Source organism: Tympanuchus pallidicinctus, unplaced genomic scaffold (genome assembly GCF_026119805.1).
Source record: "Tympanuchus pallidicinctus isolate F22 unplaced genomic scaffold, pur_lepc_1.0 scaffold26, whole genome shotgun sequence".
Lineage (NCBI taxonomy): Eukaryota > Metazoa > Chordata > Aves > Galliformes > Phasianidae > Tympanuchus > Tympanuchus pallidicinctus.
The window spans coordinates 3,322,939-3,342,172 of NW_026294743.1; the positions used below are offsets into that span (position 1 = coordinate 3,322,939).

General features: G+C 38.9%; 1 long non-coding RNA gene across 1 annotated transcript in view; it reads left to right on the top strand.

Annotated features, from left to right (window-relative positions):
* Positions 1-19,234, top strand: part of LOC128084229 (uncharacterized) — a 35,139-nt gene that overhangs the window by 15,212 nt on the left and 693 nt on the right. The window contains exons 2-4 of the long non-coding RNA XR_008208395.1: positions 10,818-10,924; positions 17,049-17,178; positions 18,208-18,351. This is a non-coding gene — a long non-coding RNA (uncharacterized LOC128084229). The remainder of the gene's footprint in view (positions 1-10,817; positions 10,925-17,048; positions 17,179-18,207; positions 18,352-19,234) is intronic.

Genomic DNA, 19,234 nt, shown 5'->3' on the forward strand with positions numbered 1-19,234 from the left:
GCTTCCATCTGAGTTCACTTAATGAAGCGTCAGATGAAATACAAACCAAACCTGGGGACTCAGGGTAGCGATGTGCACCAATGCATATGGGATTTTGCCGCAGGAGCCTGGTGGTAAGGCATATCTAAAACACAACTTTTGCAAAACACTTGTTTTGTAATGTCGGCGAGCAATTGCAGCTGTTCATTTTTTTATCAGGAAAATTTAAGATGGAATCATAGCCTACCTGCTTTTCTTCTTAACTGAAATGTGCTTTTCAGTCTTCTCTGTGGTGTGCTTTGGTAAAGAAGTGCAGCACCTTCTGCCTGTCTGCCTCACCACATGCAATTTCAATATGAGTATGCAGCTACGTATATATACATGGAGATCAAAACCTTATTTCTTATTCTTCCTAGACTATTTGGTATTATTATTATAGGGTGCATTTAAGCACGGTAACTTAGTGTTGCATTATTGCCATTTAGGTTGAAATTAAGTAGTGTTTTCTAGGTGAATAACTAATAATAAAATCAGGTATTCTGAAGGCCCCTGTGTTTTGCAATACTTAAGCTGCACTTACTGTTATCTCTTAATTGTCTTATGAAAAGCCAGCTGACACAAGGTTTTAAGTAACATCTCTCATCTGTGGACAAGATGGTAGTTAATGGTGGCTTGCTTTACCCGTCTCATATGAATGAACTTATTGCTACATCGAGGTTTTTTGCTGTTTCTAATAATGCTTTCTTCGAAACTGTGACAAATGGCTGCAAGATCCAAAATTTACAAGAAAAAAAAATGACTGCATTGTTAGTACTCAAGAAATCCAAGTAGCCACTCTTCTCTCCTGAATGTATATCTTCGGTCTGCAAAGTATGTGACTGCTTTTCATTGTAAGTCCTCTTGAGATGAATCTCTGAAAATCTGAGCATTGTCTCCATCTCCTCAGTCACTTGCTGTGTCTCTGTTTCGGAGGAGCAGTAATTTTTTTATCAGTACAAACACGCTACCAAAAAGGTCCCCGGTTATCTTTAAATGAGATTAGGTCTTCTCTCATGCATCAGATGTGTAGCCTGAGATCAGTTATGTAGAGGGAGGCTAACATCACCTGATGATTTGAGACTGGTGTTGTGCGTTGTTGATTTGAAAGAATTTTACCCTTCATTATGCTGCGTGGGCTATGATGGACTATCCTACGATGGTAGTTTTGATTCTTTTTACCAACACTTAAAGATGTTTTTGTTTGCCCTGTTGGCATAACGTTAACTAGCTTGGTTTTCTTCTTTATGTTTGCGCAGTATTTCTTTGCGTCGGGAAGAAACGGCTGATAAGCTCTGGATTTTGATATTATTTTCTTAAAATTCATTTAGATAGAGTCATGGAACCACACACTCCACAACGCACTCCAAATACATTTATCAGTGCCGAGAAAGGAGGCCATTGCAGTTGGAACAGCCCCCACTGGGCGGCGGTGTTGACCGCTACAATTACCGTCAATTCCTATCAATCCCGGGCTTCCCCAAGCGTCGTTTTGGAAATATTTTGTGATATCAGCGTGGCACTGAACATACAGACATATGTCTCACATGCTTAGACCTCACACATAAGAAATAAACTTTAATTCCCTTCAGGAATGGTGTGAATGTTGCCTTTGTTTGTGGCAGTATCCAAAGGATTTGGGGGAAATGTAGCATATCCCACTTACCTCAATGTTCCTACTGTCTGGTTCAACATCTTTTCAGTATATCTTATATATGCTATGAATAGCTTGTTTCTGTTTGCAGATTCTTTGGATGAGTATTTCCCCACTTACAAGGAACTACGATGACTTTAATCATGCCGGTGGCAAATAAAAAGGAAAACCTGTGATTTGTTCTAGTTGAAGTAGGTTGTTTTGGTATACAGCAAATGTCTGAGCTTTATTAGCCGAGTGTTCTTTCTCATCTTTTTCCTTCCAAGACCAAGGTGTAAAATGTGTGACAATTACACCTGGCTTGTAGTAGCTTGCTGTCAGTGTGTCCCCCTTTCAAAAGTCTTCTAGTTTAGTTTCAAAGTTTTAAAAAATTCAGCCTGATACGTAAACAGGAAAGCTAGTTTTTCCTTCTTGGTTGTAACATATGCCACTGTTAGAATTATTCTTCTGTATTGCCTGATTTTCTAAGTATGTAAAAGTTTCAGCTGAGCATGTTGCATTTAGACCGTTTAGAGCCTCGCTCTGTGTCTCTATTAACACACAGTGAGGCATATTTCCAACCGATAAAAGTCCAGCACGGCTTTTTCAGGACTAGGATTTGTACCTGGGGATGCAAAACGTGTGCTTTGTAATGAACAGTTAGATAGTTGTCTTCTGCAGCTGTCTTATGTAGCCAGAATAGAAAGCAGGAGAAAAGCAGCAAACCCAAGGGAAACCTGATGGTGCGAATCTTTTCTGTATTACATGATCCTGAGATGTGATCCACTTTCTTAAAACTATATCAATGAATGGAAGTGCAATAGTATGACAATTCCTTCAACAAAGGGTGAAGTACTGGTGACAGTGGATTTTTTGTAACCACTTAAAAACATTTAGGAAAAAAAAAAAAAAAAAAAAAAACCAGAAGTACTAAACATTTGTGCTGACTGATGTCAGGCTAAGCTCTTTCTTAATTACTCTTTTTATAGTCCTACCAAGTAATAACTCCAAGCTAGAGAGATGGATCAACTCATTCCACTGTGCCTTCGTGTATACCACAGTAGTTGGAGAGCAGTGCTCGCATAAACTGTGAAAGCCATAATCCTTATACCTTAAAAAACTCTAAAAAGCAGAATATTTCATCTTAGCAAGATTTGTTCCTTTCTTCAGGTGTTAAAATATCCTGCATTCAACATGCATCACCCTGGGAATTAGCAGGTACGAAACACTTGCAAAAACCAAGGTGTTTTTGTTAGGCATGTAGAGAGATTGAGAGAAAAATTCTCAGCAGCAATATTAATTGTTTCTGCAAAGATTTTGCTCTGCTGTGAGTGGTTCTGGTACAATAAATATACACATCTACTAAATGTAGCAGCCAATGCTGCTTAAAAATTCTCATAGCTGTGATATTCATTCTCATAGCTGTGATATTCATTTTCAGCCTCAGTAGCATTACGTTAAATTGTCAATGCTAAGATCAGTTTCTCCAAGCAGCAGGATTCTCCGTAAACAGAATTAAACAGGATCTGTCATAAATCAAGTTTTTTTTAAGAAACCATTTATTGGATCTTTATTTTTGTACCCACTGCCAAATCAGGATATTTGGAGAATTATCAAGTGAGCAATGAAAATACACAGTGGATTTTCCAGGTGGGGTTTTACATACTGCTAATGCTCTGGATTTTTAGTAGCAATTATCACTAGAAAACCGACAAGTATTTCTTTCTCATCGTAGCTGGCTAACTGCAATGCAGAAGTCAAAAGCTTGTTTTATATATTTCCATTCTCCTGTTGGATTTGGTTAGCTTTTTAGTGCAAGATCTTAAAGATCTCTGTCCATCTAGAAACTATGCCAAGAAGCTGTGCCAAACCGATTTTAGCTGCTGCTTCATGGCAGTTCACGACTCCAAAGGAGCTGAGAGGTGGTCACGTGTGCTTCCTCAGAAATCCGTTCCATTCTCTGGAGGGCTGGGGCAGACCCTGGTTGCAGTCTCAAGCTGGATCTCTGACTTCTCATGAACCCCTAAGTTCCTTGCCTTTGTCCTTGGAGAACCTACTTTTTGGATGTGGATCCAAATAAAGAAAAAAAAAAAATCGTGTTCTAGACAGAGACTTATTTTTTTACCTACAGAAAATCATATTCACAACACGGTCTCACATGTCGGTTTCCTTACCAAGCTTACCTTAGCTCAGTACAAGCTCTGTTCCCTTCCTGGGTCAGAAAGGTCAGATTCTCTTGGTGTTGCCCCAAGTCTGGTTAAGTATTTCCACAGCCATCAGTTCAGGTATAGCATACTCCTGGTTCTGGGGTAAAACACAACTTACTCTTATTTAAATGAGGTCCGAAATAGATCTGTATCCCTTTGAAGCAGTATCAGGTGTCTTATCCGTGTCTTTATTTCTATCCTGCTTTTAATTCAGTGGCATCGATGTTAATCACTCGTAAGTAAGTCTCAGTGCGCGTTCTTGCTTTGACACTCTTCTTTTTTTTTGTGGGGGGGATCCAAATGACTTTCCAACAGTGCTTGGCGTGCGAGGTTTAGCTGCTTTTTAAATACTGCGTGCAACTGCTTCACAGAGATAATAAATTCATTATGGTTGTGAGTTGTACTACCGTCAGAAATAAGCCAGCACATGAGGCTTCTTGTGCCAAAATCTGTTTGAACTTTTAAAAACGTAGCTTAAGCAGTGAAAGAATCCGGTGGTCCATGGACAGTGGTGCAGGACTACCTTTTCCTTCATTATTTGGAGACATGGCTTTCCTTTTATAGCCAAATAAGCTTCGAAGATTAACAGTGTTGGAAACTGCATGTTCTATAGGCTTATGTAGAATGACTACAGTGCACTCTTTTATTATGAAAATCAATGTGGTACTCTTTTTGCACTTAGTATTTATTATAGACTGAAAAGCTAGTAAGTGAAACGTTATGAGATTCATTATGTGTAATTTAATAGATTGTAACTAAACCATTGACGGTCAATAGAAATTTTAAATGCAGTGCTTTTTTGTTATACATGATACTGAATATAATATGTATATCCAAGATAGTTCAGTCATGGTTATGATTCTGTTAACAATGATGAAGTGTGAAATAAATTTTCTATTACTGCATCGTTTAACAAGTAAGCCGCACAGATACTGAATTCTAATCCAATAAATATTTTCACATATGCAGGGAACAATTGCTAAGTACTGATGAGCCCGCCAGCACAGGATGACTGTATGCCAGAAAAGTAACAAACGAAACCCTGCTATATATATTACTGTATGAACCATTGGGAATATCATAGTTCTGGGTGTTCCTAACTGGGTGCCAGAGATCTTGCTTCCTTCATGGTGGTCAAAGGAAGATGCAGAGCACTGCCTTGCTGGCTTGTACAACTGAAAGAAAGATGTAATTTTTCTCCTTTAGCTAAGCTGGAGAACATATGTTTTGCAAAAGGAGGAGAGGGGAGGAAAATCAGCATGGGAACAGCCAGTATCTTGATTTATGCAACTTCCTTTTGAAAGAAGGGTAACCCTGAGGTTCAGGCAGAATCTTAAAGTCATTTCTGATATAAGCCAAAGTGAGCTCAAAGCCAAATGAAAACACTTCTTTAAAACTTTCTCTTCCTTTTAGTATGAATATTACAGTTGTTAGAATCTGTGAGATGAAGCGAACAGGGAAACAGCTCAGTATCACTATTTCAGGGCTGAGAACCAGGCAAAGGCTTCCCAGCACCTCTAGATGAAAACAACTCATTGCTCTCCACGGCTCTATGATACGTTCACACAGCACATTGAGACCTGAGGGACCTCAGTGCTGTAGTCCAAGCCCATCAGTGGGTGTTACTCCATTTCAAATCTTCCTCTCTGTTACGCCAAACAGAATCTATGCAGAAAGATGCCTGGCCCTTTGCCCTACCGTACTTCTCAATCTGTAATAACTCGTGTTCTTTGGACCCGGCTTCTCATGGTTTGTCTGCATGGAAAGAGAGTGGGTGGCAATTTCTCTACGTGCTGAGCTCTTTGAACAAGGTACGAACACACTGCAAACTGCTGTTGAATGTCCAGGCGTGCAGTTGCTCATGGGGCTTGTTTCTCCTACCCCTGCAGCTATAGACTTACAGATGAGTACCAAGGCAGGTGTTACAGGATCTGACGTGAGACCAGCTGTGGCACTACTTACAGGAGAAGTCATTTCAAATACTAGCTCAGTCTTTCACGGATCAGTTTGATGTGCATTGCAAGTAGGAAGTTTTACAGGTGCAGTCTCAGAGAGAAAATAGAAAGGGTGTAACACAACCCCATGTTCTTAGTCTGTAATTTTTCCCAAGTCACCTTCACTAATCAAGATTCAAAATTGGTAGCATAGACTGTAAGACATTCTTAGGAGATAACAGCAGTGTTGTCGCACCTTCAATTCAAATAAAATAAAGTGAGTTTTAGTCTCTGGGGCTTAAAAGTTGAAAGACAGCTGTTGAAGCTGGAGATCCTAGCTGAAGTGTTAGGGATTGCGGTGAAATCCGCATTCTAGTAAGCATAAATGTTCTCTGCTACTCAGTACAGAGTCCCTTTTGGGTCACTTTAAAAGAGTCTGATGCTGTACTCTCTTTAAGATCATTTACACATTGCGTTAAATTGTCAGTAAGTTTTGGACAAGCTTCCTTCTTGATCTCTAAAAGTTTCTAAGTTGAAGTGCCAGTGAATGTGCTTTAGGTCCTGGAGTATTGGGTATGTCTTTTGCCCAGGTGCTATCTTGGGCAGAACTGCTTAAGAAGCTGAGCAAAGGCTAGGTGGCCGAACATTTGAGCCAAATCTGTTGTTCGGGCATATAGAAGCATTACTTCTAAACTTCAGAATAGAGGAAGGGGTGAAATATATCTAGCAGCATGAGTTTTAAAGTTCTAAGCCTGGAATTTTACTGTTATGATAGCACTTTTCTCGTGCAGGTGACATTTGCCTTTGCAGGTGATTTACCAGATGTTGAAGCATCAGCCTGGCCTGGTTGTAATTGTGTCTTCATAGATTGCAGGCAAAAGCCTGTACTTGGAAAAATGCTGGCAACTTGTATTGAGGTTATCATTACAGTAAGCTGACTGCTTTCTGGGTTGGATTGGTAGCAGAGATCATTCTGCCTCTGCAGCTATTTAGAAGCAAAATGAAGTAAAGGAAGTGTGTAATTGCTTTCCAAGGAGCACACAGGATGTTGCAGCTAGTTAAAGTGCACAAGGGGATCTCAGCAATCAAAGAAATAAGCTTCTGTTCTTCTGTATGGCAGGAGAGAGAATGAAATGCTTGTTAGCGTCCTCTTAAGAGAAAATTGATAGGAGGATCTTCAAGCACAGAAATTATGTTATATGCTAAGAAATAATCCACTGCTTCGTGGGTGTACTGTCAAAAATAAGCAGTCAAAAATAAATTTCTGCACGGCTAATGCTGCTTTTAGGCTAATACTCTTAACTTTGCTGCGTAGGTTATGTGGTTATCAGTGATATGTAGAACATTTATCTTGTCAAGAGGACAAAACACATCTTTCCGAATACAGATCAGGCAAGCAGCTTGGAAATAGGCAGCCACTATGTAACCTTCACGCTTTCTAAGAATGGGAATTATTTCTTGCAGCATAGCAAGACCTTAATTCACATTCGCAGTAGATCCCACCTGGATTTTCATGACAACGTTTGCTCTTTCTCTCTGTGTTGCAGAGAGGCTAGATAACCTTCTGAATGGTGATCTCTGTCCGGTTGGTGCAGCTGTAGCAGTTCTGAGAGTGTCCTTCCTTCCCCTGTGCTTAACTGGACTGAAATGAACTGAATCGGGGTTACACAATATGCTGCATCAGGGCACATGCTTGCCTAAATGTTCTTAGGCCACGTCTGCTAATTCTCTCACAATAGTGCAGTGAAAAATGAAGGTTTAAGCGATCTAAAGCTTTGGGGTCCAAGTGCAGTTTTTGTCTCAATGAATGTGATGCAATTCAGGTTTTTAAGAACTTGACGGTGATGATGGAATGGGAGAGGAAATGAATTTAGGCAGAAGAGAGATTATAGATATGCAGAAAGAATATGTCTGAAAAGCACTTCATTTTCAAGTGGTCTGTGCAGTGCCTTTCTGTCAACAGCAAGTCTTCCTGGTCATTGATAACACTGTTATATTCCTTACACACGTGCAGTTGGAGGATCTCTTTCTTCTAAAATGTTACAAAATTTGAAGGCATTTGCCATGACTCTAAACCAAGCATTTTGTGCCCATAAAGGCCTAAATCAGAATGACGCATGGCGAGGTAATGTACAAAACTGGGAAGCAAATTTGCTATGTTATTTGGGAGATGTGTGTATTCTGTACGGGTGGTTATTCCTGTGTGGCAACACAAGGTGTTTGCCTTTTAGTAATTACTAACGAGCTTAAGGAATTCACCACAAGTTCTTCACAGATCTGAACTAAGGAACCAGTTCTCTGCAAAGAAAAAGCACTGGCAGTAATGAATCTTCTGCCAAAGAACTGAAATGTTTATCAACACCGAATAGTATTTCTCTTCAGGAATCAGTGACGTGTTTGAGAACTGAGATACTTGGGCTTGCAGGACTTTTCCAAGCTAGGGGATAATAATCTAATAATAAAGGGTCACTTTTTGTATAAACTGTGTTTAGGTATGAGTTATAACCTCTGTTCCTTCAAATCTACAAATACCTGTGTCATCGTTTAAAAAGAACTCTTCTTTTTCATGCTTTAGACTAGAAAATAGGATAAGATGTAGGATTAGGTGTATTTCCTCACTTTTTTCTACTCAGCTGTGTATTTGCTATTAGTTGACAGAGCCAGTTTAATAATGTAGTTGAGTATCGGGTAGAAGAGGCCATAAGATGCTCTTTGATTTGTGATTGCTGGGAATTAGTGCTGTTAATGGGAATATCAGGTACGCTCGCAAAAATAATGGCTCAGTGGTCCCATTAGAGAAGTGGCAGTAAAATGTCTCTACACCACGAGCATTGATTCCCATGGGAAAAATAGTGAAATGCAACCAATTTAATTAGGAACTTGGATAACTTATATGATGTCCTTATTTTTTTAATTATTTATTTATTTATTTATTTCCAAAATATTTCTCAAGTAGAAAACATACGAGTCCTGTATCTAAAGTAGTAATAATTTCAGGGAACAGGTGATCATTTTTACCCAGTTAGTTTTATTTCTTTACCTCCAGGGAACACACGGGGGAGGAAAAAAACACTTTTCTACTGTTTCTGTGTACTAATCCTATGTATTTTGTCTGCGGTGTTCTGGAACCCTGCTCAGGGTCCAGTGTTGTTTGTAATGTAAACATGAATAAGACTGATTTATCAGACTGGTTCACTGAGTTCCACCAAAATGAAATTAAAGCCTAGAAGAGAAATTTAAAAGGTTTGCCCTCACAATGGCAACCATACGTAAAACCAATTGAAATACAACCTGTCTCATTTATCTGCAGAAAAAATAAAACCTGGAGAAACAACTCAAATTAATGTTATTTAAGACATCCTAAATTGTCCTCCATCACTGTTTTGCAGTTCTGTAAAACGAATAATTCTTTGGTGGCACTTTTTCCTCAGGAATTCTGCTTCAGTGTAGACTTAAAATTGCATCTTGTCACAGGCTGACTGCTAACAGTGAGCCACAGCACCGAATCATTATACAGCTCGGTGCTTTAGTTATGAAGGCACCTTGACCGTGAGTCAAGTTTTTGTAAAATATCTTAGAAATTCAGGTGATATAGGTAAACTGTTTCACTAAACATAATTATTACGGCTTGAGGTAAATTGTGCTTGGACAGTGTTATTTTTCATCTATGTAATTTGTAATACAAACGTGTAAGACAAACATGTAATACAACCATGTATTTGTTCCCATTTGGTAGCCTCAGGATCTGTTTCTAAATTCTAAGTGTCCTTTTTCAGAAACTATAATCCATGTTCCCAGTACTGGTTAATACCTGTGAGACAGCTTCGTGAGTAGAAGTTGAAGAAAGAGAACCAAGTATAAGATTTTTCTAAACAGTTACAAATATTTATTTGAATAAAAATAGAGTGTGTCTTTTCTCGAAGGGATTGAGATATTCTTAGTTTACGTTCATGAGGACGTCTCCATTCATGTGCTGGTGTTAGTTCTGCCTACCACAGAGCACAAAGGAAGGACTTCTTTTTCAAAGGCATTGGAGTGACAAGATGTTCCTTCACGTGGTGATCAAGTCATTTAGATAGGGGCAGAATAGCTACATGGAGTTGACGAGAGTAGAAAAGCTGAATAATCTGACATCTGTCAAAGCTGATGGCTGTGGGAGTCGGTTGTGATGCAAATGAATTCAGGCGAAGTTTTACTCCTGCGAATTATTTGAAGGGCATCCTTTAACTGCTCTTTTTACTTTCAATTGACTAAAGCATTTATCAGTATGTTCTTGACAAAATACAGGCGGAGAAGCACGAGTTCATGCTTTCAACCTATGTGTATTTTTGCACGTTTAACGTAACTAGCTTTTGCAAATCTGAGAAGTATTGCACAGTTCTGTTCAGCTGTAGGCAGGTGGCAGAGTGGCCCCAAGAAAGATGTTAAAAGAAAACCAAAAGAAAAAATAGTTCACTGTTTCAAGCATCACTAAGACTACGTGCGTTTCTTAGTGCAGGAGTACAGTTTTTGACAAAAAACAGCACTCACCCCCTGCAAATTCTGGGAATATAAAAAAAAGTTACAGCTTTTTACTGAAGAAGAGAACATGGACAAAGAATATTTGGTGGTCATTCATTTGGCAATAAGCAACAAATACAAACAGATCCTTTCTCTGAAAGATATACTGTAAATGGTCAAATATCAAAAGAGCTGAATGATTTCTTTTTATTCCCTCATTGCAACAACAGCATGATTAATTAATTCCTTGAATGTGGTCTTTGGGGCTGTTAAAGGTCTCTAGAATTCTCTCTGTTGATCCCTCTTTGCCGTTCTTTTGACCTCTCATTACAAGGGTTCTGAAAATTAACCATCACTTGGAGAGAAATGGAAGGCAGAGGAAATGATGGATTTTATTACTGAGAAACATTCGTCTTAAATTTTTGAATTATTTAAAGAAATAAATCTGAAATACATAAAGCATGCCTGAGTCAAATTTGACTAATATTAGCAAATGAACCATTGTCAAACCTGTATTTTAATTCACAGGTTCCTCAAGAAGTTTTCGAGAAGTCATCTTTTGCTCCGACTGTCAGTGAAGTCTTACCGTGAGAAGATGTGGGAAAACAGAACGCAGAGCAAGCCCTGGACAGAAGGTATGAATAAAACCTGACAAGAGAATGGTCCAGAAGGCCAGAGATATCTGTCAGGATAAAATTCACAGGTTGAGATGAGATCTCCAATGAATTCATGTGAGCATAAGGAAAAGCAGACAACTTCAGGCATGCAAGGAATTACATTTTGTGTGTCGGAAAATTTATCTGATTTTTCCAGCTACTTACACACACTGCCAATATCTTCAGGCCGCACAGAGCTACAGCAAAATACTGCAAAAATGTCTCAAGCTTGCACAGAAACGCAACGTCTCTGTAAAGGAGGCTTTAAACTCCAAATGTAAGGCTTACTTGATTGAAAACAGCTAATATCTAGACCCCTCAGTTAGAAGATATTGTGGATTTATCCGCAGACACACAGATAATTTCTTTTATTGATGCAGTATCTTTTAATCAAAATTATCCCAAAATAAGTACTAAATTAAATTACATGTGTAGTGAGAAATGACAAGTGAGGGAACAATGGCAATTGCAGCTTAAGTTTTCTTATATCGACAACAAAAGTAATAGAAGACGTTAACTGTAAGGATTTCTTGGTAGTTCTGCATTAAGTGTAGCTAATTCTTAATATGAGATTTTTCTCACTCTGGTTAGTAAATAACTTTTATGAAAAGCTTGATGAGGCGCATATAGGTTCACGCAGCACTGCAACTTTTAAAAAATAATAAATATTGCAAGTTTTTGCTTTTAGTGAAGGGATTTGCTGGCACTTCATTCTTGAATGCTTTCAGGGTATTTTGTATACAGATCTTTATCTCATTAGCTCTGGTAGCCAATAAACTGCTTTTCATATTCATTTATTTGTTCTAAACTGGAGTGGTTTGTAACCCGAACTTCAGGGCTGCTTCCCTGGATATCTCTCTGGCAAAGCCAGTTTGTAAGTTACAGTTCAATCCGAGTTGTTATTACTCTTCAAATAATGTAGAAGACTAGTAATAGAATGTTAAACCATTCATCTTATCGGCCACATCTTTCGGTCGAACAGGAGCTATGGCTTATCTCAGCTTTCAAATAAATCTGCTTCTCTTGATGTACTCTGAGAAGAGGGGCCACCTGTCATTGCAGTGAAGAGTTTTACTTAAAACCAAAGCAATTTAATCTCCGAGGATGGAAGATACTTAAGACTGTCTTGAGAGATTAGCTGTTTGTTTTCTTCAGAGAAATAACTGAGACCCAGAGGAATTCACGTGGTCCCTTTTCTTAAAAATATTACAGCATCCATAGACTATTTTAAATCCGTTTTAAATCCAAGCAGTTTTTGTATTGGAATGTATTAGTCCATAGGCCTTTTACAGGGACAAAAAATGCAGCTTTGAATGGTGACGCTTTCCAATTCTCTTGTTTTGCTTTGAACAGTTATGCCTGCTGGTCTATTTTTCACCCTGCGTTTTCCTTTCTGAACGTGACTTTTCAGCATTGAGAAGTGAGACACTTTACATTTTTCATTGTATTTTTTTCTTGTACTTACAGTGTGTGTTTTTTCTGAAACACACAGCTCCAGAAAGCTAAGCTCCAGAAAGGTTGCATCATCATTAAATGGGGTAATAGTTCACTTTTATTTTAAAAAAGAGGAAAAAACGAGCTACTGCAATAACAAGTACTAAATTTAGCTTCTTTTCTTTTAAAAGGAAAAATGTTTTTTAAAAAAATTCTTAAATGTTGTTTACAGAAGTCCTTTAAAATGAATACTTCAGCCTGCTTTGCTTTTAGGTGACTGTGCAGCAGAGGATCAGGTAGCTAACGACTGCTTGTCCATAGGCTTCTTGACTTTATGACCTAGCCTAGTCACAGGTCACTGGTCATGATGACAAAGTGAGGAGATTTGGGAGTCCTGGATTGGAAGCAGTGTTTTTCTAGATTAATATATTTGCCAAGCTACTACTATCGTCTTAATGACCATCGTCTGCTGTGTAATAGTTACACTTGTGATTATAGGAAAAACATAAATTCTATGTGACAGTCTGAAAGTGTAGAAAGGAACAGCATACAAACATACATATTTGTCAACTCAGTTAGGGGGAATCAGGGGACGTGGACAGGAAGAGAATTCTTTTTCAACTGAAAAATGCTAGCAGCACTAAAGAATTGTCCCAGATTTATTTCCCTGAAACCTTATGGGAAATTCTACCTTTTTTTTTCCCCGTGAAACTATTTGAAATTTCAAATGTGATTGCTATTCCATGCGGATAAAATGAGCAAGACTAATTTTTCACTTGTTGTGGACTCGAGATTTTGCAGGAAAAAAAAAGGCAAGATTTTAAACAAAATGCCTACTTGTTTTTCTTTGGTTTTGTTTTTGCTCTAGAAACTTATTTCTCCATGGCCAAATTTTTCATAACTCTCTGCTAGTGAATTTTTGTTTAACGAGGCACCCGGAACTAGTTACTTCTGTAAACATGTGTTTGGAGTCTAGGTTTAAAGCCCTTGTAACAAATTCTCACATCTGATGACTGCTTGATGTCACTGCATACTGCTTAATATCGCTTTATTTCCTAGTTTAGATTGCTAAATCAGTCTGCTTTTATATTGGATATATTATAAATGTCAGCTGAAATGACTTCAGTGTAACCCATATCTTCTTGATGCCATGGGCCATCAAAGCAGCTTTTAAAATAGTTGCTTTTGATCTCGTATCAATAATGCAGAAGTTCAGTCCTTGTCACTCTAGCATGGACACATACAGCATATGGCAGACAAACTTTTGCTTCTTAAAATGAACAGATCTGAAGAAAATGGTATAATCTGGATATAAGTACTGAACAGGAGGAGAAAGCAACAAGTGCAAAAATCAGTAACGTGCACGTGTATTTAATGAGCTAACAGCTTTTAATCACGGCATCTGAATTCCAAGGGCAAGAGCCCAATCACCTTATCTGAGGTAGCACCACTACAAAGTGTATTTTACTTCTGACGCTGTTTTATAACGAAAGAGGGAAGCAATAAGCTTTGAGGAAAATGTAAGACTGTCAGTTTGTATGCCAGTTACACGAATTCAATATCGCACCAAAAACCTGAATCAGCTGTCTAATCCCTCAAATATAAAATCAAACAAGTGTAATGCTTTTTGAAATAGTAAAATTTTTGCATTCGTGATATAGTATATGCATATAAGTCAGAGTAGTCAACTTGCAGAGCATGCTGCAAAGCTCACACTTCAGTTTCTTTAACGTATGAAGCTCAAATGCTTTTGGGATCAGAATATTTGTCACGTCTAGGCGATACCCATTAATCACAACCGGTCAGAAGTTCAGCCTCTCAAAACTGATCTTGAGGAAAAAGCAGGCTGTGGAAAGGAAGGCTATTGGCGTGGTGCTCCCGGAAAGCTCTGTGAGATGACGTTCTGTGGAGTGTAGGACGCCAGAGTGCCAGAGGAAAGAGACAAGAGGCATCAATGTAAGCAGAACCTGGAACTAGGTCACGTGTGAGATAGCAAGACTATTAAAAACCTACATCACCAGGAAGGGGGAAATGGAGGCAAAGGGAAGGGAAGAAGTAAAATGCTTTAAACTGAGAAAATAGATGCAAGCATTTTCTTCAGGTACGAAGCGCCTCGCCACTAAATAGTAAGAGACTAACAGGGCATAACTTCAGATCCTCATCTGCCCTTTAGGAGTATCAGTTCAGGTAAACCTGAATGAGAAGCAGGTGGCAGCAGAGGAATCCTTATGTGGATTGCGGTCAATCCACGCTTACAAGAAGCTGTGAACTGTCGTCAGGAAATTACATTTATGGAAAGCAGTGCATTGTCATTCTGACCTGCACAGTTACAATTCTTATTTTGAGACTCCTGAAGGATACGGCAGGCAGGGGGCAGACAAAGGAAAAAATACACCTTAAAATCCAAGCGTTACGAACTGTCTGATGCAATTGATAAACTGCTTGTGAAGCAGCAGTGTTTCATCACTTGGTTGTAGAGATGGGCCAAGGTAAACAAGTCTCTGCTTCACAAAAACTTCTACTGCCTTTTGATTTCACAAAAGTAACTATTAGGACTTGGATTTAATTTTATCTAAGCCACCAAAAATGTGTTCTGAGTATGGCTAGGTACGGGCCCAGAAAAAATACCCTGTTTGATAGCATTTGATATCCTGTTGTCATTTGAGCTCATAGTATGTTTAGGGGAAATGTTTCATAGTGTAAGAGTTGCATTCATTTACAATAGCTGAAGAGCAATTCTCTCCTACTCGTGGCTATTTTTATCTGTGGTAAATTACAACTATGGGAGGACCACAGTTAATTACAAATGATTGGGATGCTGAATATACAAATATCTGAGTTGCTAACATAGTTATATAAAGTACATTTTTTTTCTATTGTTTCAAAATTTTTGTTCCTCATTTCTTGTGTTCTCTCTAATTGCATTGTTGAAAACAATTCCTTGGTTGAAAGAGAAGGAAGTAAAAAAAGAGGAGAAAAGTTTTCCAGGCTTCTGGGGAGTTGTCAGATAAGCTGCATATTGCAGTTGCCAAAGGCTTAGTTATTTAATCAGAGCACGTTTTGCCATTACATTTAACACAGTCAGGAAGTGACTGAGTGGAACCCAGTTGTGACAAACAGTACAGGTTTAAAACATCATTTGGAAATTGCTCTTCGTCTACATAAGACTTTCCGGATTGAAACCTGAGAAGAACATTTGTTAATGATCAGAATAAATGAAAATGGCCTTTTATATAAACATTAATTTTGTTTTACTGCATTTGTTACAGATCTGTCTTAGCGTGCAAATGTGTATGATAATTTTGCATTTGGAGGCATTGTCCCAAGAGGAGCCAGCTACAATTTCGAAGACCATCTTTGCTACTCAGAACTATTCCATTTTGTAACAAGCACCTAAATTCGGAAGGCTAGAAACACTGACTCATTCAGCAGAATCTCTTTTCTTCTGCCTCGCGTTTGCCCAGTCAGCGGCCTCAGAACTCATACCCTTTTTTCTTTAATTACCCTCATCTGTTTGAGAAAGCAGGCATAATCAGTTTTAAGCGGAAGGCTACTTCCAGAAGGCTCTGTTAGTTCCTTATGCTATTAACTCCCCAGCATAATTGTTTCAGGAGCGTGGGTAAGCAGAGTTGAGTCAGTCAGGTAGGTAGCGCTGGACAGCGAGACGCACCAACCTCTGTGAGCTGCAGCATTGTGTTTGGAACTAAGTGAGACTTTCTCCCGTAGCAGTTTGAAAATTTAAGCTTGATATGAAATAACTTGATATCCGTTCCTTTTTTATAATTAAGCATTGTACGTTTTCCTTTTTGAGTGCCAGGGTCCAGGATTATAGTTCTGTATTAAAGCTAGAAGACAAATGAACGGCTACAAAACGAATGACGAGACTTCAGCGGGGAGAAGCACGGCTTGTATTCCTGTTTTTCGGACTTTTTCAAGTTACTGATGTAACTGGACCTATGGATTGTCTGAGAAGAAAGGATTAGACGCAAGTGGGATTTGTTAAAACCACACTTTTCAGATGTAACAAAGTAAGTCAACAGTGAAGCTGAAGAAGTTGGATTTCCGAGAAGTCTTTGAAAACAAGGGATTAGGTACTGCTCCCATAAAGAAAGCATGTCAAAGAGAAAAGATTAGTCCAATGATTTTAGGCCTCACTGCCCACAGAGTCTTTTAGGTAACTAGATAACACTACGTAAATCTGTTCGCTGGTTCTCCTTACCTCTGTAAATCACACTGATCCTTCTAAATCTGGATGCTGTATAAAGCAAAGCACTGACAGCGCCCACACGTAGATCTAACAGTGGGGTCTATTACGCATCAGCTTTTGAGATGTTTTCTCTGGGAAAGTGAAAAAGGAGGAAAGGGGTTCCTGATTTTCCGGGAGTTGGGGAAGACAGTCTTGACATGGGCCAGCAGGCACACGCTGCCTCCACAACAGAACTGTATTCAAGGCAGGCAACAGGGGACTGACCGAGAGTCAGGGTCTGGCATTTGTGCTGATCTAGCGGGTGCTTGCAGCCATTGCAAATGAGTAAACTGTTTAAAACAGTCTGCTGAGTTACCCGACTGAACCTTTTTACTGAATGAAGCTTATCTCTGTGTTTTGATTCTGCGATCTGAATTCCCTTTCTTATGTCCACGCCTAGCAAAAGACCTGTATCTTTTTCAGGACGTCATTTGTTCAACTGGAGAAGTTGAGTGGACACCTACACTAGGACAGTGGGAATCTGCTCCTAATTGTCAGGGAAGATGACTTACTGCCGAATAACAGGAGGATTGCTGTTGGTTTCCTTGTAAACGTGAGTCCCTCTTTTCTTCGCCCGATTTCTATAGAGTGTAAATTAATGAATGAATGAGAAGGGATCAAAGGAATGGCTTCTGTCCAGACTCCATTTTGAAGTCAACAAAGCGTTATGTATTGCGGTTGTTTTTTTTTTTAGGTTTTTTATTTGGTTAAAAACACCTATAAAAACAGACAAGAACTATAGGGAATAGGAACTTCCCCCCCAAAAAGGGCCTGTGATTATCACAAAGCTGGGATGCATACAAGAGTAACTGACAGAAGGAGGAAGGCGATCTTTGCGCGGTTTGCTAAGGGCAGGCACAGGTACCGGCAGCACAGCATGCGGATCATTGGAATAATAAGAAACGCATTCAATTTCGAGGAAGTTCAGAAAACAGGAAATGTGGGAGAACTTTGTGAGAAAATGCCACGACTTGCATACTTTTATGTAAACTTTATAATACTTTATGGCCAACCAAGTAGAAAGAAATTAAGCGTATATATATTACAATATGATATTCTCTAAACCAGAGCTTCTCACTGCATAACCTGTGAGTGATTGTTTAAATAAGATAAATAAATAGCCTCCAGTAAAGGAACATGAAAACAGCTGCATCCAGGATTATCGAAGTACAGAAGTTAATAAACTAATCTACTTGCCGTGAAACCAACGTTGCAAATGGAGGATGATTAATAACTTGAAAATATACGACACGATACAGGTTTTACACACGATCTAGTCTGGGAATTGCTCTCCTTGTTCCATGTTTCAAGACACATCATTAGTTGGGGATGGAGGGAGGTAATTTAGAGTGCTGTGGGGGAGTGGATTAAAGAAAGGTCTTCAATGTTTGTTGTGAGAGGCTTACAGTAGTCTCTCTGTAGTGAGCTCATTGTGATAACGTGATTATTCTGTGATATAAAAACCCACTTTCTGCCTCAAAGAAGCTACAAATTATAGAAGGCTTAATTTTAAAGCACGTTCCTCTTGAAAGCTGAAAGCTTTTTACAGAACAAAGAAATTCTGATCCAAATTTTTGTTTAGCCTCTAGTGTTGCCAAATGAGAGCACGGGGAAAATAGTTTGCTGCGTGCGATGACTCAGTGGATTTCAGCCGTTCGGCGGTGCCGGGAAGCCACTCCAGCCACTCAGGCCAATCCTACAGCCCCTGCTCGTAACACCCAAAAGAGTGAGTTCACTTTACTTGATCACTAAGTGAGAGGAAAAATAACACAACTGTTAACAAGCCCCGTTTACTGCTGTATCAAAAAGATATCTTCTGATGTTTCTGCATGGACAGAGAAAAGCTAGAAGGTAGGCTGAAGGTCTACAACTGTGGTAGCATTTGAGTAGTAGGACCCATGAAATCTATTCTCAAGTACTTCTTGTTTGTGTGTCTAATATGACTGAGCTTATGTGTAGCCTTTTATATTGGATCACAGGACTGTATTTCACTCATCTTGGAGGGCTGCCTGTCTTCACAAAAGCTGTAGGAATATAATATCTTTGAGAACTCTGCCAGTCTATCAGATTCGATTGAAATTATTCAATGACTTCTACAGTTATCGCAAGGAATTGTAATAGCCCGGGCAAAAATACACATGAATAAAATTAGTTCATAGTTTTTTCCTTTGCATATACTAATTAGTTATTTTATTTTTTATTTTTTTTAAGTATCAATCCAATCTAGTCATATCGGTTCTAATCCAGATAGAGGAGCATAATCACGCAAAGAATGAAATGGAGCAAGTGACAAGCCTTGAAATTTTGAGGCAGACCGTTTACAGCGGTGTTTTTATTTTGTTAACGACTCACCGATTCACGCTTAAAGGAAAGCTGCCTCCCTTGGAGGTTCTCAGCGTTAAACCGAGTGAGATCGTTCCCAGTAGAAAAGCTTGCAGAAGTCCTCGGGTGAAACAAAAGGCTAAATACAAGATGATAAAGAAAAAGAACACAAAAATAACATTTTCTGATTTCAAGTAACACAAAACTTCTTTATCTGATATAGACAAGGGGGAAATAGTTTCCTCGGTGTTTGTGTTAGAAAAACAACGCAGTTTACTACTGACCTT